Source organism: Anomaloglossus baeobatrachus, chromosome 2, assembly GCF_048569485.1.
Source record: "Anomaloglossus baeobatrachus isolate aAnoBae1 chromosome 2, aAnoBae1.hap1, whole genome shotgun sequence".
Classification (NCBI taxonomy): domain Eukaryota; kingdom Metazoa; phylum Chordata; class Amphibia; order Anura; family Aromobatidae; genus Anomaloglossus; species Anomaloglossus baeobatrachus.
Window position 1 is genome coordinate 545,372,140 of NC_134354.1, and position 21,920 is coordinate 545,394,059.

The following is a 21,920-nucleotide window of genomic DNA, read 5'->3' on the forward strand; positions in this document are numbered from 1 at the left end:
CTCGGCCTTCATCATTGCCAACACAGGAGGGGTCACCCGGTAGGCGGGTTGTCTTAGTGGGGTGGCTGCCCCTGTATTGACATGATGCTGGACCAGGGGGGTTCTACCAGGCTGACTTGTGAACAGGGTTTCATATGTTCCGAGTATGTCTGATATCTGTCGCTTCTGTGATGGACAAAGCTGCTCCCCTAGTGATACATCTTTTACCCCAATTTCCCTTTTGGAGTCCACTAATAGGTCTGGGATCTGGTCCAACTCTGGATCATCTAACTCTGGACAGCAAACTGCTAAATTGGTGACTTCTCGTTCCTCATAAGCTTTTAGCCTGTTGATGTGGTAGGTACGCTCACGAACACCTGCTCGATCCAGGGCCACGGTGTAGTCAGTATTGCCACATTTCTTGGTAATGGTGAATGGACCCGCCCACATGGCTTGCAGCTTGTTTTTCCGCACCGGTACTAGTACTAGGACCTTCTGTCCATAGGCAAATTCTCGGGGCCGGGCAGTGCGGTCGTAACATCGTTTTTGCCTTTCCTGAGCCACTTCTAAATTCCCATGGGCTAACGCCATGAGGTGCCTCATCCTTTCCCTAAACTTTTGAACATAGTCCAGTATGGGAACCTCTTCTGTGGGGAAGGTGCCCTCCCAACTCTCTCGTACCAGCTCTAGGGGCCCTCGTACTTTTCGGCCGTACAGCAATTCAAAGGGAGAGAACCCAGTGGAGTCCTGCGGCACCTCCCGGTAAGCAAAAAGGAGCTGCTGCAAGTTTTTCTCCCAGTCCCCCCCCTCGGACTCCACATATCGGCTAATGAGCTGTTTGAGCGTTTTGTTGAAGCGCTCACACAATCCATTTGTTTCAGGATGGTAGGGGGTTGTGCGCATGGGGCGGACTCCATGTTTTTCCCACAGGGTGTGAATCAGTTCACTTTGGAACTGTGCCCCCTGGTCAGTCAATACTTCCTGTGGAAACCCTACCCGGCTAAAGATGTCCAGTAGAGCTTGAGCCACGTGCTCTGCATCTATGGAGGTTAAGGCAACGGCTTCTGGGTAACGGGTGGCAAAGTCTACCAGGGTGAGGATGAATCTTTTTCCACTGCGGCTGGGGATGGCTAAGGGGCCTACTATATCAATGGCAACTCTCTGGAACGGTTCTACTATCAAGGGCATGGGTTCCGGATCCGGAGTCCCTAGATTGAAGCCATAAGATGTCCTGATCCTCCAGTCAGCTCCAAAGAGCTTAGGCTGAATCCAACAACCATCAACAACCCCTGGTGGCTTAAATAGGTCCTTTTTATAGCACAACCTTCCACTTGGGTACACTGTGTCCTCATCGATTGGTTGGACAAGATTGCTTCTCCCATTGGAGGAATTTCAAGCTGCATGGACAATGTTCATTTAAATGATATGGGTAGAAAGCCTGAGGGTGTACATGTAAACTGGGAGTCACCGTCTAGACAATGGCTACTAAGGTAATCACATTATCAATACACAACTACAATACGTCTAGCTTTCAGTGGCCAACACAAGTACATTGAGTCAACAAGAGTCTTGTAAAAACAATGAGGGACTTCTCCCCCGTCTATAGACAATCTATCATGCTGTCTGGCTGGATTTTAAGAAACTTTAACCCATGTCGTCACAGCCACTATGAAAGATTACAGGAAGGAAGCACATATTGGACTCAGCTGCTGATTAGTAACCCTGAGTGAGTGCCAGCAAGGAAGAAAACCCCCGGGGAGAGCGGCGGCAAAACAAGAGGGTCTGTTTGTCTGAAATGATGAAGACATAGTGATTCACAATAAATCTGCTCCTGTGTGTTTTAAAAGTGACTTGTGTGTGAATTGTGCAACCCTCCATGTCTACGACGAGGACTAGAAGCTGAGGTGAAGATAGCACAGGACATTATTTTACACATATTGATTGAAGCAGGGGAGTGAATAACCCTTGGCCAGGATAGGGCTTCCAAGCTTCATATGCTTGATTGAATTGATGTCTGGGGACTGTGGGGGCCAATCCAGCACTTCTCCATCATTGTCATTGAACCAATTCTTCGCAAATCTTGACATATGCTTTGGGTCATTTTCAAGCTGGAACACTATATCATGTTTCAAACCCATAGTACTTGAGGTCATATCTAGAATATGGGATCCAGTTTTGGGCTCCACATTTCAAAAAGGACATTCAGAAGTTAGAGTGAGTTCAAAGGCGGGTAACTAGACTACTACAAGGTATGGAGGGTCTCCCATATGAAGAGAGGTTGAAAAAGTTAGATTTGTTTAGCTTAGAAAAAAGATGTCTCAGAGGACATCTCATTTATATGTATAAATACATGTGTGGTCAAAATAAAGGACTGGCACATGACCAATTCCTTCCAAAGACAATACTAAGGACTCTGCGAGTGGTAGCAGAGCGATTCCGGCAGCTAAATAGGAAAGGGTTCTTTACAGTTAGAGCAGCCAGACTGTGGAATGACCTACCACAAGAGGTAGTAAGGGCAACTACTATAACAGCTTTTAAAAAAGGGCTGGATGATTTCCTAGGAACACACAACATTGTTAGTTATAAATGACTTAATGACAAAGTGTATAATTGGTGGAGGAAAGTTGAACTAGATGGACCTAGGGCTTTTTTCAACCTATGTAACTATATAACTAAGTATACAAAGTAAATCATCTTCTAGGATACTCACATATAACTCAGCATTGAGACTACCATTGAGCCTGGTCAAGTATCCAACGCCTTTGGCTGTGAAACATCCCCATATCATCAGGCTTACTCCACCAAACTTGACAGTTCCTTCAATTTATTGAACGGTTAGCCCCTTTTTTTCTTGTTTCTTCCACACCCATTTGCACCCACTACAGCCTAGTCTATTGACTTTTGTGTCATTGCTCAAAATCACCCATTTCCAATCTTCTACTGGGCACTTTTCGTACTTTTTGCAAACTTCAGCCGACGCTTCATCTGACGATATTGAAGTTGAGGCTTCTTCATCTTTTTTTCGGGCCACCATTCCATAATTATGTAACGTGCATCACATGGTGCTTACATATACAGTATGTCTGTGATCTCATTATTAAAAAGCATTCAAGCTACCACCACTGCCGCATTTGTTGTCCCAGAACTGATAGACCTTGTCATGAGCTGACTTTTTGACTCCAATATTTTACTTGGATGTCCACTTCTTGTCTTTTGAATGGATGGACGGATTTTGTTTTCTATTTTGCTAGTCATTGTGGCACTCATATGATGCAGTTTGGCCGTTTTCTTGGCCAAGAGACTCCGATGAGTTGAATATTTTGTATGGCATAGCTAGGCTGATTATTTTTAAAATGAAGGTAGTCTTACATTCGAAGCTGTAGTGGATAGTAAGATATGAATCCTCTGGAAATAGAAAACAGACTGTCTTTACAAGAAAGGAAATTTGTAATCCTACCCATATTTAACCTTTAACCCTCATAGCAATGAGTCAAGGGAAAAGATCTAACGTGGCTGATAAACTCAGTGAGTTTGCTAGGGGAGATCACCCTGAGACTTCTCGCATGCTGAGGAGGAATATTCCATTCACAACTAAAGCTGCGGACCACCGTAAAGGTGATGCTTCTGATGATGTGGAAGGAGAAGATAACAAAATCTAACTCTGAGGCAAGTTCCTGAACAGCTTTTACAGGCCATATCTGTCTGCAAAACTTACTTAACCCTGAAAATTGAGAAGGTACCCTCTGATGTAGGACTTCTACGTCAAGATATGCAGGCCCTAAGGGGTTGTGTCACAAAGGTTGAGTCAAAAGTGTCCTGTCTGAAAGATAAGATGTATCCTATTGCTACTAAACTGACTAAAATGTCTGGTTCAATGAATGCCTTGCACCGGAAACTAGATGATTTAGAAAATCAATAACATCCCATAATTGGCCTGCCTACGCCCAGAGGGACAGCAACCTCAATTTCCAGGAAAATTGGCTTATCTACCTTAGGTGATGAATTCTCCCATATGTTCAAATGTGGAAAGAGAACACAGAGTCCCACCAAAACCTCCTCCTCCGGGCACCCCTTTTAGGCCTTTTTTTGGCACAGCTAATGAATTGTAAAGATATAAACACTGCCCTCCATCTGGCTAGACAAAAAGGCCCTCTCAAATATAACAATTGAACAATCTCAGTCTTCCCGAACTTTTCAGTAGACTTCCAGAAATTCCAGTAGACTTCCAGAAGCTCAATTTATGGTTATCAAAAACAAGCTCAAAGACAGAAACATCATTTACTCTATGGTCCACCTTGCTCGCCTTCGCATTGTTCATGAGGGTTCTTCCATATTTTATTTACCCCAGCTGAGGCAACGGAATGGCTTCAGCTCCACCCAGGACCAATTATTTTCTCTTTGTTGCTCTCCTTGTTCTAAGTATTGGGCATAGAAATAGTGGACTTTCATTTAAAGTTGCAGGGCTCTCTCCTTGCATAATAGCTATAGGTGGTGCACAGTGTCTGGTTTAATAGCCTACTGATGATGGCCACACTATTAGATCAGGATACCAAGCACTAACAAAGTGCACCCAACAGGACAGACACCTCAATTCACCCAACCAACACTAAAGGGTTTGGCTGCTTCCTGCTCAAAAATGGAAAAATGTGCAATAAAAATGATGAAAAATGTAAAAAATAATAAATATTAAATTATTGAGGTATTGGTGCATGTTTTGGCCAAAATACGCAAGCTCACAACCCAACGTCAAGGGCCCTCATACGTGTGAGTCTCTACACTAAGTTTAAAAATGGCTCACATAATAAGGACATAATTTAAAAAAAACAGCACAGAAACAGCCATTTCCAACACAAGGTCAGATTACTAATGCACTAGCAAAATGCAGCAGGACAGCCCCCATGATAAAGGCGGGGGCAGCACATGTGCAAAATACTGATGAAACAGCCATTCATAACTACGGCATGTGGCATACACACAAATAAGGCTTTCAAGTATGGAAACCCTTGATGTTGGCTTGCGAGCCTCAGAATTTGGCAAATTATGGAGCAATACCTCATATAGTTATAATTGTATACATATTTCATCTTTTTTATTGCACATTTTTCTATTTTTGTGCAGAATGCAGCCAGGCCCTTCAGTGGTGGTTGGGTGAATTGGGGTGTTATGCAAATAGATAAGGTTTGCATAGAGTGCCAGAAACACAGGTACGTGTGTGATGTGTCTGGCTCAACAGCCTAATAAGCCCATACTATTAGATCATGCAGGCTGCCCAGCACTATAAAAGCGCAGGACAGAAACCTCAATATAGGTTCTTTTGGAATTTAAACAGTTTTGGTTGAAACGAATAGGTCCAAGTAATAGAATAACTGACCAACTAGATTGCTTCATGGGAGCACACTCAATCCCCCGGATTGCCAGCCTATTCTGGAATACATTGAAAGCATATCTCTGAGGTTGCATTTCTTCAACTATTTCATATATAAAAAGAATAACATCTAAAAAGGATGATGACATTGAATTCAGGTTGAAAGAAGTAGCATAGACTTACATATCTAACCCCTCAAATGAAAACAGATTAGAGTGATTGTGTACTCCCAAAGACTTTATACACAATATGCAGATTCCAAGTCTAAACATAAACTATTTTTTACTTGTCAGTCATATTTTGAGAATCAATCATATTTTGGGAATCAATCAAATAAATTACTTGCCTTCATGGTTTGCCAGCATAATACTTCTAATGCCATACTTAAAATTTGAGCACCTAATGGTCTCATTGTTACCTCCGCACAGGATATCCTTCACTGTTTTGATGTATAGTTCTAGGTGTGACTTTAATGTTTCTAAATGCCTCTCTTACATGTGAGAATTAAAAATTCCTAACCTGAGTCACTCCCAACAGTACCTCCTAGATGCTGATAGTACCTTGGAGTAAGTAAATGCAGCCATTGTGGATATGGTTTCAAGTAAAGTGTCTGGACCTAATGCTTAGTTCGGATCCCGTCCCCTATGGTGTGTCCTGGTGATCCGTGACCTGCCTCCTGGCACTCAATTGACTTTCTTTGGTGGTCCCAGTACTATAGAACTTGCCGGGTCCCGCTCCCCACTGTGGCCAAGTGTGGGAGCTTGCTCTCAGGGTTCACGCTTGGGATTTTCTGGACCGTTTTGAGTGGAAAGTCCTATCCCCCTCGTTGTGCTGGTAACCCGATCCTGGAGCAGGTGAGGACGGCTCTTGAAGACTCCGTTCTCTTCGGGTAAATTGTCAGGTTGCCTGGAGCTACTCCCTGACCTAGGGTCCACGTACCCCGTCGTACACTGGTTCCAGCCCGGTGATGGTGCAAGGCTGCCGGCTGTCCTCCTCAACAGATCCGTGCCCCTTGCCACGATCCCCTGCGACCGGAGGTCCAGCTCCTCTAAGCCCAGACCACCGTCTGCTACCTAGACTGTTTTCCTAGGAGCCCTGATCCTGACCTCCTCTCACTTCCGCTCTCTACACACTTCTCCTCACAACTGACACCCCTGACCTGCCTTCTCCAGCCCCCCAGGTGGGCGACTCTATTCCACTCAAGCCGTCCACTGGTGTGTTTGGTGGGTGTGGTGCAGGGTGTATCTAGGGTTTTGACAAGCTAATGTAGGCAACACCATGTAGGTAGGGACCCAAAACCAAGAAGGAGGTGGATACTGCACTGGAGGGCAGATTGTGCAATAGCCTTGGACGACCTGATAGTCCAGGGGCATCACAAGTGCACGTGATCAGGGTCATATCCAAAGGTTGTCTTTTCAAAATAGACATATATTGAGTGTTGCTAGCATTGCTGCAGAGGTTAAAGGGTTGTGGGTCAGCCTGTCAGTGCTGAGAGCACATGCATCAAATTGATTTGCAATCTACATAGCTGTCGTACCAGAAGGAAGCCTCTTCTAAAGATGATGCACAGGAAATTCAGCAAATAATTTTTTGAAGGCAAGCAAACTAAGAACACTGATTACTGGAACCATGTCATGTGGTCTGACACAACCAAGATAAACGTATTTGGTTCAGATGGTGTCAAACATGTACAAATGCAAGTGTGTCTAGCCTACAGTCAGATTTTATGTGAGCCCAACAGCCAGCGGCAAGGCAAACTCATTTTTGTTGGGTCCCTATCAAACTAATGAATCTGCTTTGGTTAAAAAACACTAGAATTTATAGGTGGACAGGAGCCTGCAAATGGAGAATTAAAATCGCCTGAGGCTGAAGAGCAGGAGTGCTCAATCAGAAGGCATAACCCTGCAACCTAAGAAAAAGACTGATAGCACAGCCTATTGAACAGGTGCAAACTGAATTTGAAACGTAACAAAAAGGAAACAGTTGTACACTGTAGTGCTAAGATATGTGGAAGAATGAAAATGGAACATAGACATGCATTGCTGCTATGAAAAACGTGTACAAATTGAGATACTTAGCACACAAAATTGGCCAGATTTTATCTGAGTCCAACAGCCAGCGGCAAAGTGAACTCATTTCTCTTGGGTCCTTATCAAACTAATGCCTCTGTTTAAGTTAAAAAAAACCTACAATTTTACAGTAATGCATGTCTTTATTCCCATTTTCATTGTTCCACATATCTTAGCACTGCAGTGTGCAACTGTCTCATATTTGTTACGTTTCATATTCAGTTTTCACCTGTTCAATAGGATGTGCCATCAATCTTTTTCTTACATTACAGGGTTATGCCTTCTGATTCAGCACTCCTGCTCTTCAGCCTCTGGCGATTTTAATTCTCTATTTGCAAGCAATGCACCTAGGATTTCACTGTGTTCAGCACCCTTGTTGGCTGCCGGCAGTGTTTTCTCTGGCTGGTCTCCCCGAAATCAGTGATTGTTTTGTTTTGTTGGTCTACTAGGCATTGCTCCCACCTGGCCAGAATCCTACTCCACACTGATGAGGGGCAACACCCAGAAACAGCTGTCTGTGGATCGATGGCTAAAAGGGCCACTTAATATGGTGGTTATGGTGGTCTCCTAAAAAGAGCCATTCCTTGTCTAGGTCCTTCCCGGAGGGATATCTGGCTAGTTTCTGTGTCGAGACTCCTAACAGAGACTCCACGGACTTTTTTGATTTTCATATTATACTTTGTTTTATCCTGGATTGTTATAATGATATGTATTAGATTTAATAATATTTGTTAATAAACCAAATTTAAAATAAAAACTCTAGAGAGAATAACAAAATATCACCCAATACTAGACCTTGTCAAGGTGTCATATTGGGGAAGCTTTACATAAACGTCTATTGTCAGATGCACATTTTCAACTTTTCTATGGTCCTTGTGTATTAACTGTTAACACAAAAATTTCAGTATTACCTACAGCAATAAATCAGAGTATATTTTAATATTCAGTCCTGGCCTAAAATCCCAAAATTTGGAATCTACTTGGTTGAAATAGGCAATACTGACATTGCTTGTTTTAACAGTTTATACACAAGAAAGCAGAGTTAGAAGATGAAGCTCTTGGGACCTTGGGACTCTTGGAATGTAAAATTTGTACATGGATCTCCCATCTACCATGTGCGCATTATAATTCTGATCCTCTCACTGATCCTGTGTCAGGAATGTTTTAAATACTGAAAACTAGTTATTTTTTTTTTATCTTGGGCAATTTATTGTTAAACATATCCTTTTGGCATACATCAGTGAGATACAGCGAGATACATTTCCTCTGTATGATTGTTCATTATTACACATAACTTAATTTATGGGCATCTATGGTTAATTTCTTTGTGGATTGAATGGGTTGTTACCAACATGTGGTGAGAAATTCAGGTCAACAGCAATTTTAGATATATATTTACTTAAACTGGTGACATATTCAATACTTACTTCACCCAAGGTAGCTGAACTGGTCACAAGCTGAAATTGAGTACCATGAAAGACTGTTTAATTGATAGTTAAGTGTCAACTCACAATTTCAACATCAGAGACTGAGCAACTAGGAGTGGACGAATGTCTTCTGCGCCACAAGCCAAGACCACAACAAGAAGAGTATTATCATGGTATCCTCTACTGTCATTGATTGCTTATATATGACTGGTCGCCAAGCATTATGCCTAACACTGTAACCACTATGCTTTTGCTCGTCCAGGGTATAAAAATTGTTTGGTTTGTGTATTGCCGCGCTATTGCTGCTGGGAGAACATCATATGCTCTTATTGTTCCCTCCGTACCACACAAATTCAGATCTCACTCAGATATCAGATTTTCTCTTACAAGTGATATCCATGTTTTTCAATTATAGCCCTCGTATCTATGTTAGTACTATGTATAATAGTTTTCCCAAAATCTAGTCCTCACAGCTCTTAACAGGTCATGTCTTCAGGATTTCCTTAGCATTAAACAGGTGATGGAATCAAAGGCGTCACCTCTGCAATACTAAGGAAATTCTGAAAACATGACCTATTGAAGGCCCTGAGGACTGCAGTTTCGAAAACACTGGACTATAGGGTAGTTCACATACAGTATCTGATTTGTTCTTTAGACCAAGTGAGCCGCACAAAAGCATGGAGACTTTTCTGAATTTGCTGAATTTGAACCTGGGCAATGCAAGTCTATGAGTCAATGAAAGAATCGGCCATCACTCGGGTGCCATCTGTGTGCTGTCCGTTTTTCATGGACTTTTTGATATAGAAAGCTTAATAAACCATCGTCCTTTTTTTTTTCTTCTTTTCAGAAAAGAACTGATGAAACTCTGACTAAACTCTGAAGGTAAAAACTGATACGCTGATCAAAGTCTGTTGACACTGGGTATTTAACCCATTTTAATACCAATGTTGCAGCAATTCTATGTAGATCATACTTTACAGGTTGCTGCCTCTATAAATGGAGGTTACCTGGATTCCCTGTTGTTTCTATTCCAGTTACAATCTAGATACAAATTTTCATGTCTGGTTTTACTTTTTGCTGAGTATAATTTACAGGAAATTGCTTAAATGCAAATCCAATCAAGTTACTTTTAAATTACATTTTTAAATAGCATATTGTTGGAAAACTGATTATTTCATTTTTGTAAAAGTCAATGTGACCGCTTCTGTAGAATATGAACGTGGACTTATTTCATGCTTGTAAATGTTAATGTATGTAAGCAAACAAGAATAGAACACATCTGATCGTAATATTTTCTTCAGTTGTTTCATGTAGACACTTAATGTACATTTTACGTCTTCTTATTCATTTCCCTAAGTGAAATCTATCATCCGTTCCATGCTACCCTAACATGGAATAGTAAGCAACTCACTACAAAGAAGTATGTTTTGAGGGGTTTTAAACACTCTTTCTAAAGGAGTCAGAAACTGTGAGGAGTGCCTGCTTAGTGATGCCTCTACATATATATACGTGTGTGTGTGTGTGTGTGTTTGTGTGTGTGTATGTATGCGTGCACGCGTGCATGTGTGTGTGTGTGTTCCTTTTCATAATTCCATAGTTTACTTCTCACACTTCTCTCCAACTTGTAGGCAATTTGTGCAGTTTCCCCTCTGATGTCTCAGGAGGCACGAGAAACCCCTTGACAGCCTATCAGGGAGCCAGGTCCAAGGTGGTGCTGTTAGATGAGCGGCTGTGAACTTATACAGGGACCATTTGGGTAGACCACGCCTTCCAATTTCTGTCACCCATGTGTGTGATTGTTACAGTATATATTCATAACAGTAACCTTTTAGACACCTCACACTGTCCATCCAATTCTTCTCCATCTAGTATGTTGGTAGCTGGGAGAAAAAGAGAATTTTGTTTACTTACCGCAAATTCTTTTTCTTATAGTTCCGTATTGGGAGACCCAGACATTGGGTGTATAGCTTCTGCCTCCAGAGGACACACAAAGTACTACACTAAAAAGTGTAGCTCCTCCCTCTGAGCATATACACCCCCTGGATAACCAGATCTAGCCAGTTTAGTGCAAAAGCTGAAGGAGAATAGCCACCCACAAGTAAAGACAGAACAAGAACCGGAACAACCGGAGCCTCTGTCTACGACAACAGCCGATGATAACACGCGGAACAAGAAACTGCCAACAGGCAACAGGGAGGGTGCTGGGTCTCCCAATACGGAACTATAAGAAAAAGAATTTACGGTAAGTAAACAAAATTCTCTTTTTCTTTATCGTTCCTATGGGAGACCCAGACATTGGGACGTCTCAAAGCAGTCCATGGGTGGGAATAAACAGAAAAACTGAGAAGTAGGCAGAGCCTAACTTCACAAATGGGCGACAGCCGCCTGAAGGATGCGTCTGCCCAAGCTCGCATCTGCCGAAGCATGAGCATGCACTTGGTAGTGCTTTGAAAAGGTATGCAGGCTAGTCCAAGTGGCAGCCTGACAGACCTGCTGAGCCGTAGCCTGGTGCCTGAAAGCCCAAGAGGCACCGACAGCTCTGGTCGAGTGTGCCTTGATCCCCGGCTGGGGAGGCACCTGAGTACACTGGTAGGCATCAGAAATGGCCGATCTAATCCAACGAGCTAAGGTCGGCTTAGAAGCCGAGAGGCCCTTACGCCGACCTGTGGTTAGCACAAAAAGAGAGGTGCACCGCCTAAGAACAGCGGTGCGAGACACATAGATCCGGAGCGCCCGCACCAGATCCAGAGTATGCAACGCTTTTTCAAAGCGATGAACAGGAGCCGGACAAAAGGAAGGCAGGGAAATGTCCTGGTTAAGGTGGAAAGGAGAAACCACCTTAGGGAGAAAGTCCGGAGTCGGACGGAGAACCACCTTGTCTTGATGAAAAACCAAAAAAGGTGACTCCGAAGAGAGCGCAGCCAAATCAGAGACTCTCCTGAGGGAAGTTATGGCCACTAGAAAACTAGAAAGACCACTTTCTGTGAAAGACGAGACAAAGAAACCTCCCTAAGAGGCTCAAAGGGGGGTTTCTGCAAGGCCGTGAGGACCAAATTGAGGTCCCAGGGATCCAAGGGCCGCCGGTAAGGCGGAATGATGTGAGACGTGCCCTGCATGAAGGTGCGGACCTGAGCCAGCCGGGCGATACGCCGCTGGAACAGCACTGACAGAGCCGAGACTTGTCCCTTGAGGGAATTGAGGGATAGTCCTAGCTGCAGACCGGACTGTAGAAAGGACAGAAGGGTCGGCAAGGAAAAAGGCCAAGGAGCATGGCCGGAAGAGCGACACCAGGACAGGAAAATTCTCCAGGTCCTGTGATAGATTTTTGCCGAGGAAGACTTCCGAGCCCGAGTCATAGTGGAGATGACTTCAGGAGGAATACCAGAAGCCGTCAAGATCCAGGACTCAAGAGCCACGCCGTCAATCTGAGAGCCGCAGAATTCTGGCGGAAAAACGGACCTTGTGAGAGAAGGTCTGGACGGTCCGGAAGATGCCACGGCACCTCTACGGACAGATGGAGCAGGTCTGGGTACCAAGCTCGCCTGGGCCAGTCCGGAGCAATGAGGATGACCCGACGGCCCTCCATTCTGATCTTGCGCAGAACTCTGGGCAAGAGAGCTAGAGGGGGAAACACGTAGGACAGACGAAACTGGGACCAATCTTGAACCAGAGCGTCCGCTGCAAAGGCCTGAGGATCGTGGGAGCGAGCCACGTAAACCGGAACCTTGTTGTTGTGCCGGGATGCCATTAGATCCACTTCCGGAGTGCCCCACTTGCGGCAGATTGACTGAAACACTTCCGGATGCAGGGACCACTCGCCACTGTCCACGGTTTGACGGCTGAGATAATCTGCTTCCCAGTTTTCCACGCCTGGGATGTGGACTGCGGATATGGTGGACTTGGAGTCCTCCGTCCAATGAAGGATGCATTGAACCTCCAACATTGCCAGGCGGCTGCGTGTCCCGCCTTGGTGATTGATGTAGGCAACCGCTGTCGCGTTGTCTGACTGGACTCGGATGTGCTTGCCCGCCAAAAGGTGGTGAAAGGCTAGGAGAGCTAGAAGCACAGCTCTTGTTTCCAGCACATTGATCGACAGGGCTGATTCGGACGGAGTCCAAGTGCCCTGTGCTCGGTGGTGGAGACGTACCGCTCCCCAGCCGGATAGACAGGCATCCGTGGTGAGGATCACCCAGGACGGGGCCAGGAAGGAGCGTCCCTGAGACAGAGAGAGGGGCCGAAGTCACCACTGAAGGGAGCCCCTGGTCTGTGGCGACAGAGCCACTAGCCTGTGCAAGGAGGAAGTCCGCTTGTCCCAACAGCGGAGAATGTCCAGCTGCAGAGGATGCAGATGGAACTGGGCAAAGGGAACAGCCTCCATTGACGCCACCATCTGACCCAGCACCTGCATTAGGTGCCTGATGGAATGACGGCGGGGCCTCAGCAGAGAGCGCACCGCCCAATGGAGGGACTGCTGTTTGACTAAGGGCAGCTTCACAAGTGCCAGCAGAGTCTCGAAATGCATCCCTAGGTACGTGAGCCTCTGGGTCGGAGTCAGAGTGGATTTGGGCAGATTGACAAGCCACCCAAATTGGGCTAGAGTGGCGAGAGTGAGCGAGACACTCCGCTGACAGTCTGCGCTGGATGAAGCCATGACTAGAAGGTCGTCCAGGTAAGGAATCACTGCCAACCCCTGGAGGTGCAGAACCGCAACCACTGCTGCCATGACCTTGGTGAATACTCGAGGGGCCGTGGCTAACCCGAAGGGGAGAGCCACGAATTGGAAATGTTCCTCTCCGATTGCAAAACGTAGCCAACGCTGGTGTGAAACTGCAATTGGCACATGCAGATAGGCATCTCTGGTGTCGATGGATGCCAGGAAATCTCCTTGGGTCATTGAGGCAATGACTGATGGCAGAGACTCCATGCGAAAATGCCGCACCTGAACATGCTTGTTGAGAAGCTTGAGATCCAAGATGGGCCGGAAGGAACCATCCTTTTTGGGGACTAGGAAGAGATTTGACTAGAAACCTCTGAACCGTTCCCGGGCGGGAACCGGTACAATTACTCCATTGGCCTGCAAGGATGCCACGGCCTGAGAGAAGGCGGCGGCCTTGGAGCAGGGGGGAGTTGACAGAAAAAATCTGTTTGGCGGGCTGGAAGAGAATTCTATCCTGTAGCCGTGGGAGATGATATCCCGCACCCACTGATCGGAGACGTGTTGAAACCACACGTCGCCAAAGTGGGAGAGCCTGCCACCGACTAAGGACGTTGCTGGTGCGGCCAGATAGTCAAGAGGAGGCTGCCTTAGTGGCAGCAGCTCCTGCGTTCTTCTGAGGATGCGCCTTTGTGCGCCAGCTGGGTTTTTGGTCCTTGGCTGAGTTAGTGGACGAGGCCGAGGGCTTAGAGGATGACCAGTTGGAGGAACGAAAGGAACGAAACCTCGACTGGTTCCTACCCTGGGCAGGTTTCCTGGTTTTAGTTTGTGGCATGGAAGTACTCTTCCCGCCAGTAGCTTCCTTAATAATTTCATCCAGTTGTTCACCGAATAGCCTGGATCCAGCAAAAGGGAGCCCAGCAAGGTACTTCTTTGAAGAAGCATCTGCCTTCCACTCTCGAAGCCACAAGATCCTGCGGATAGCGAGGGAATTAGCCGAAGCCACCGCAGTGCGGTGAGAAGCCTCCAGCATGGCAGACATGGCATAGGATGAAAAAGCTGAAGCTTGGGAAGTTAAGGCAACCGTTTCGGGCATAGATTCCCTGGTGAGGGAATGCATCTCCTCTAGAGAAGCAGAGATGGCTTTGAGAGCCCACACTGCTGCAAAAGATGGGGAGAACGAGGCCCCTGCCGCCTCATATACAGATTTGGCCAGAAGGTCAACCTGGCGGTCAGTGGAATCCTTAAGAGAGGTGCCATCAGCCACTGATACAACGGTTCGGGCTGAGAGTCTAGACACCGGAGGGTCTACCTTTGGTGAATGAGCCCACTCCTTGACCACCTCAGGTGGAAAGGGAAAACGGTCATCAGAACCATGCTTTGGGAAGCGTTTGTCAGGACAGGCCCTAGGCTTGGTCACAGTGGCCTGAAAACTGGAGTGGTTAAAGAACACACTCCTTGTCCTCTTAGGCAAGGTAAACTGGTGCTTTTCTGCCAGAGAGGGTTGCTCCTCTTATACTGGCGGATTGAGGTCCAGTACAGAATTAATGGACGCAATCAAATCACTAACATCTGAGTCACTGATCAATGGGGCACATGGAGGTAGCCTCCGAGCCCCCAGTAAAGGCATCCTCCTCGTCCTGCGAGTCAGCTCTTGAATCAGAGCCGCGGGCCGAGGAAGGAGAGGGGACCCTGCATCTCCTTTTAGGAGGACGGGGTCTGTGAACAGATGAAGAATCCTCTGTGAGCTCCGCTGAGAGAGCCCTAGCAGCAGAGGCACCTTGTTAAGGGGGCTGATGCATGTTCAGCAAAGTCCGGGACAGCTGTCCCATGGAGTCGGCAAAAGACTGGGAGATTGACCTAGAGAAGGATTCTACCCAAGCCAGGGGTTGAGCCACCGGAGCAGGAGCAGCCGGAGGGACCACTATGGGTGCGATTCCAGGCTGAGGCATTGTCAGGTTAGTGCAGGCATCACAATGTGGATATGTGCTCGGTTCAGGCAGCACGAGCCTACATGCAGTGCATACTGAGTACAGCCTTGCAGCCTTGCTCCTCGTGTGAGACATGCTGCTGGAGTGGGGGCTCTGAGCCAGAATGACCCCCAGAGAGTATATAAGAAGGTCCACAACCGGAGGTTGTGGCTTACCAGACCTTTTGCGTGCCCTCCAGATCCCACAGCCCGGACCCCCAAGCAGCTTAGCAGGGATGCTGTAGCCAGCGCTGATCCAGAGAAAAACGCTGATAAAATGGCGCCGGAGCGAGGAGAGGGGGCGGGACCTGCTCTGAGAGCGGGATCTGGAGGGCCAAGGAGACTTACAGGGGAGGGGACATGTACTCAGAGAGGAGTGTCCCTCCCCTGTGCCGAACGGCCGCTGGGCGGAGCCGCACTGTCCCTTTGCATGATTGACATGCGAGGGCAGTGAAATCGAAAGTAGGCCTCCGGCAAAGCCGGGGTCTAAATTTGAGCGATGCGGCCGGCGCGCAGGCACCATCGGCGCGGTTCTCAGGCGACAACCAGAGAACCGGCCGGAAATGTCAGAAAAGTTACACAGCACACTCTCCCACCATAATAAAGTACCGGGACCCCCCGAATATAAACGTCTCAGGTACTTAGCTTGCTGAGACGCAGGGTTCCAAGTCCCTGGGGATGAGTGCTCCGTCCAGCAGGATCCTGAAGGGCTGCGGATGGAGACCGGTCTCCTGCAAAGCAAGGAGAACTGTGCTGGCTCCCACTTCAAGCCAGAGCCCGAGGGATGGTGAAGGAGCGCGGCATGTAAGGCTCCAGCCTTGGAATCAACCTTAACAACACCGCCGACACAGTGGGGTGAGAAGGGACATGCCGGGAGTCCAGGCTTGGACCCGCTTTTCTTCAAAAACTTTCCAAAAATGAAAAATCAGATGAGAATGCATGTGTGGATGTATGCCTCCTGAACACAAAACAATGAACTCCGGACTTTCTCCCTAAGGTGGTTTCTCCTTTCCACCTTAACCAGGACATTTCCCTGCCTTCCTTTTGTCCGGCTCCTGTTCATCGCTTTGAAAAAGCGTTGCATACTCTGGATCTGGTGCGGGCGCTCCGGATCTATGTGTCTCGCACCGCTGTTCTTAGGCGGTGCACCTCTCTTTTTGTGCTAACCACAGGTCGGCGTAAGGGCCTCTCGGCTTCTAAGCCGACCTTAGCTCGTTGGATTAGATCGGCCATTTCCGATGCCTACCAGTGTACTCAGGTGCCTCCCCCGCCGGGGATCAAGGCACACTCGACCAGAGCTGTCGGTGCCTCTTGGGCTTTCAGGCACCAGGCTACGGCTCAGCAGGTCTGTCAGGCTGCCACTTGGACTAGCCTGCATACCTTTTCAAAGCACTACCAAGTGCATGCTCATGCTTCGGCAGATGCGAGCTTGGGCAGACGCATCCTTCAGGCGGCTGTCGCCCATTTGTGAAGTTAGGCTCCGCCTACTTCTCAGTTTTTCTGTTTATTCCCACCCATGGACTGCTTTGAGACGTCCCAATGTCTGGGTCTCCCATAGGAACGATAAAGAAAAAGAGAATTTTGTTTACTTACCGTAAATTCTTTTTCTTATAGTTCCGTATTGGGAGACCCAGCACCCTCCCTGTTGCCTGTTGGCAGTTTCTTGTTCCGCGTGTTATCATCGGCTGTTGTCGTAGACAGAGGCTCCGGTTGTTCCGGTTCTTGTTCTGTCTTTACTTGTGGGTGGCTATTCTCCTTCAGCTTTTGCACTAAACTGGCTAGATCTGGTTATCCAGGGGGTGTATATGCTCAGAGGGAGGAGCTACACATTTTAGTGTAGTACTTTGTGTGTCCTCCGGAGGCAGAAGCTATACACCCAATGTCTGGCTCTCCCATAGGAACGATAAAGAAAAATGCATTTTCAGTACTTCATATTTCCTTTACATCCCACCAACAGAGAGCTATTACTCTTAATCATATGTATCTTTTATATATTTTTTATCCTTTTTATTGGGACAGGTTGTAAAGTTATAAGACATCTATTATACAACCTCAAGTGCTCCAATTGTTTCACCTGCAATACTTTAGATTATGGGGTCACATTATTTATTGTATAGGATGCCTCCGCATCCACCATGCTAAGAACTTTAAGCTTCTACACTTTCATCTCACAGAGTTCAAGGGACTGTGTTCCTCTGTAAATAAATGTAATTCTTTATTTTGTGTGATGTATGACCAATTTTAACAACTCTAAACAAAACTTTTAGCTTTCATTGTTGAACTTTTTGTGTTTTTGTGCAATCAGTATTTTGAAAACTGTTCAAAGTTGGGATTTCCCTTTAAAATCATCTCATTCTAAAAATTGGCATATCTCTTAAAGGGAACCTGTTAGGTCCCCTATGCCCTCCATTCCACCAGCATTCATACCTGTATGCCCAAATTCCCTCCCTAACCAGCCCTGTATAAAGCTATTTACTAATATGAATGTTTTAAAAAATGACTTATAAACCTCATTTTCCCTATGCAAATTACGGCTTTGACTAGTCAAAGGGGTATTTTTTTCCCCAGACTAGTTGGCCCTCTTTCCATGCTACTATTCCGTTGTGGGCAGATAACGTGATTTTTACTAGCCGACGTCATCTCCAGCTCATCAACATCTTGCACATGCTCATTTCTGCTGCATCAGTGTAATTTTGAAGATGGGTGTACACTCCAAGGTTCCTTTGGTGCAATGTGTATGACCAGAAGTTCAGAAGACGGCTCAAGTACACTTCTTCTAAACTTCCAGTGATGTGCAGTGGACCTAATGAAGTTGGGACATGTACACTGGGCTTCAAAGATGCACTGATGCATGCGTAAGATGCCAGCTTGTGGAAATCACCTTACCCGGAAAGAGGGCCAACTAGTCTGGGTAAATGATGCACCTTCAACTAGTCAGGGCCCTCATTAGCATACGAACAGTGGAGTTTGTAAGAAGTTTTTTAAAACATTCATATTATGAATAGCATTATACACTGCTGGTAGGGAGTGAATTTGGGCATACCGGTATGAGTGCTGCTGGGTTGGAGGGCATAGGGGACCTGACAGCTTCCATTTAATTTGTCTATGTCTTCTTACATTTTTTACACAGTCCAAAATATCTAGGTAACATATTATGATCACTAGATACTATACAGTGCCTACAAGTAGTATTCAACCCCCTGCAGATTTAGCAGGTTTGATAAGATGCAAATAAGTTAGAGCCTGCAAATTTCAAACAAGAGCAGGATTTATTAACAGATGCATAAATCTTACAAACCAACAAGTTATGTTGCTCAGTTAAATTTTAATACATTTTCAACATAAAAGTGTGGGTCAATTATTATTCAACCCCTAGGTTTAATATTTTGTGGAATAACCCTTGTTTGCAATTACAGCTAATAATCGTCTTTTATAAGACCTGATCAGGCCGGCACAGGTCTCTGGAGTTATCTTGGCCCACTCCTCCATGCAGATCTTCTCCAAGTTATCTAGGTTCTTTGGGTGTCTCATGTGGACTTTAATCTTGAGCTCCTTCCACAAGTTTTCAATTGGGTTAAAGTCAGGAGACTGACTAGGCCACTGCAACACCTTGATTTTTTCCCTCTTCAACCAGGCCTTGGTTTTCTTGGCTGTGTGCTTTGGGTCGTTGTCTTGTTGGAAGATGAAATGACGACCCATCTTAAGATCCTTGATGGAGGAGCGCAGGTTCTTGGCCAAAATCTCCAGGTAGGCCGTGCTATCTATCTTCCCATGGATGCGGACCAGATGGCCAGGCCCCTTGGCTGAGAAACAGCCCCACAGCATGATGCTGCCACCACCATGATTGACTGTAGGGATGGTATTCTTGGGGTGGTATGCAGTGCCATCCAGTCTCCAAATGTCACGTGTGTGGTTGGCACCAAAGATCTCGATCTTGGTCTCATCAGACCAGAGAACCTTGAACCAGTCTGTCTCAGAGTCCTCCAAGTGATCATGAGAAAACTGTAGACGAGCCTTGACATGACGCTTTGAAAGTAAAGGTACCTTACGGGCTCGTCTGGAACAGAGACCATTGCGGTGGAGTACGTTACTTATGGTATTGACTGAAACCAATGTCCCCACTGCCATGAGATCTTCCCGGAGCTCCTTCCTTGTTGTCCTTGGGTTAGCCTTGACTCTTCGGACAAGCCTGGCCTCGGCACGGGTGTAAACTTTCAAAGGCTGTCCAGGCCGTGGAAGGCTAACAGTAGTTCCATAAGCCTTCCACTTCCGGATGATGCTCCCAACAGTGGAGAGAGGTAGGCCCAACTCCTTGGAAAGGGTTTTGTACCCCTTGCCAGCCTTGTGACCCTCCACGATCTTGTCTCTGATGGCCTTGGAATGCTCCTTTGTCTTTCCCATGTTGACCAAGTATGAGTGCTGTTCACAAGTTTGGGGAGGGTCTTAATTAGTCAGAAAAGGCTGGAAAAAGAGATAATTAATCCAAACATGTGAAGCTCATTGTTCTTTGTACCTGAAATACTTCTTAATACTTTAGGGGAACCAAACAGAATTCTGGTGGTTTGAGGGGTTGAATAATAAATGACCCTCTGAATAAACTTTTCACAATTTAAAAAAAAAATAAAAAAAGAAATAACATTCTTTTTTGCTGCAGTGCATTTCACACTTCCAGGCTGATCTACAGTCCAAATGTCACAATGCCAAGTTAATTCCGAATGTGTAAACCTGCTAAATCTGCAGGGGGTTGAATACTACTTGTAGGCACTGTATGTGTTAGCAGTAATTACTTTTGCTTTCAATACAAATATATTGAATGTGCGGGAAGCTCAATCACAGAATGGAAATCAATCGCTGGAATATTGGAATGAGTAGTTTATTGAATAAGGGTGACAGTTTCTGTTTCTTTATTCATCATGGCTCTATAGTCCTGTGTGCAAGAAAAGAAAAACAAGAGTATGACTTAATGACTGTACCATAAACAAATATAAAAGAGAGGAGCTGCTCAAGACAACCAATCAGATTCCTCTTTTTGTTTTCTAAACGGCAGCTGAATAATGAGATTTGGCATCTAATTGTTTAAAAAAATCTCTATACTTCTCTCATTATTTGCAAAAGAAATAGCTAGTTTAAGTAAACTCTGGAATAAGCATCTTACATGTCAAGTTTCATACCACAAGCAATTGTGATTAGTCACTAACATACTATACACAGCCTAAGGCCCCCTTCACACGCACGTGTCTCCGGTACGTGTTAGGTCCGTTCCTGCACGTACCGGAGACACAGGCACACGTAGACCCATTAAAATCAATGGGTCTGCGCACACGTGCATGTTTTGCCATTGAACGTGTCTACGTGTGGAGCATACGCCTGTCCGTACATTTTCTCCAGCATCACGGGTATCACATGGCCCGCATACGGACCACACGGATGTAGTGTGGATGCAGTGCCGTGTGACACGCGCCAGAGAAAACTCACATGTCAGAGAAAAAAAATAACAAATCTTTACTGACCTTCTCCAGCCCTCCTGTCTCTGCCGCTGCTGTCACTTGCTGCCGACCGCCACTCATTATGCTCATTTAATATTCACTTCACTTCGGCAGTAAGCAGCAGCAGCGGGGAGTCGGCAGGGCTGGAGACCGAAGATCAGCACCATGGACAGAGACGCCAGGGACAAGTGAGTTGAAAGTTCTCGTTCTCCGTGTGTTATCATGGATAACATACGGAGAACACACGAAGTGCCATAAACACGGCTCACGGAGGGGAAAACGCACTTTTGACACGTCCATGAAACACGTGCGTGATTTTCACGGACGTGTGAAGGGGGCCTTAAGGGTACTTACGGTACTGATATCGCTAGCGAGCGTACCCGCCCCTGTCGGTTGTGCATCACGGGCAAATCGCTGCCGGTGGCGCGCAATGTCGCTAACACCCGTCACACGGACTTACCTTCCCTGCGACGTCACTCTGGCCGGCGATCCGCCTCCTTTCTAAGGGGTCGATTCGCGCGGCGTCACATCAATGTCACACGGCACCCATCCAATAGCAGAGGAGGGGCGGAGATGAGCGGCCGGAACATGCCTCCCACCCCCTTCCTTTCTCATTGCCGTTGGACGCAGGTAAGGAGATGTTCGTCGTTCCTGCGTTGTTACACATAGCGATGTGTGCTGCCGCAGGAACGACGAACAAGATCGTACCTGCAGCAGCAATGATATTTTGAAAAGGAGCGATGTGTCAATGAGCAACGATTTTTCACGTTTTTGCGCTCTTTGATCGTCGCTCCCTGGTGTCACACGCTGCGATGTCGCTAACGGCGCCGCATGTGTGTCACTAACGACGTGACCCCGATGATATATCATTAGCGATGTCGCAGCGTGTAAAGCACTCTTAAGAGCCAATATGCTTGATAAAAGCCTGAGAGCCAGATGGAGACAGTCCGCCTATAGGGATCCATTGAACA

The 21,920-nt window shown here is 46.3% G+C and overlaps 1 protein-coding gene across 2 annotated transcripts in view; it reads right to left on the bottom strand.

The window, feature by feature from the left end:
• Window positions 1-20,326: 20,326 nt before the first annotated feature.
• The window catches only part of TEX29 (testis expressed 29), a 38,766-nt gene continuing 37,172 nt past the window's right edge, over window positions 20,327-21,920 (bottom strand). Inside the window, exon 9 of one of the 2 annotated variants that reach the window (XR_012750276.1) lies at window positions 20,327-20,390. The gene's annotated coding sequence lies outside the window, so the exon portion shown is untranslated. The remainder of the gene's footprint in view (window positions 20,391-21,920) is intronic. The other variant, XM_075334335.1, reaches the window with a different exon arrangement.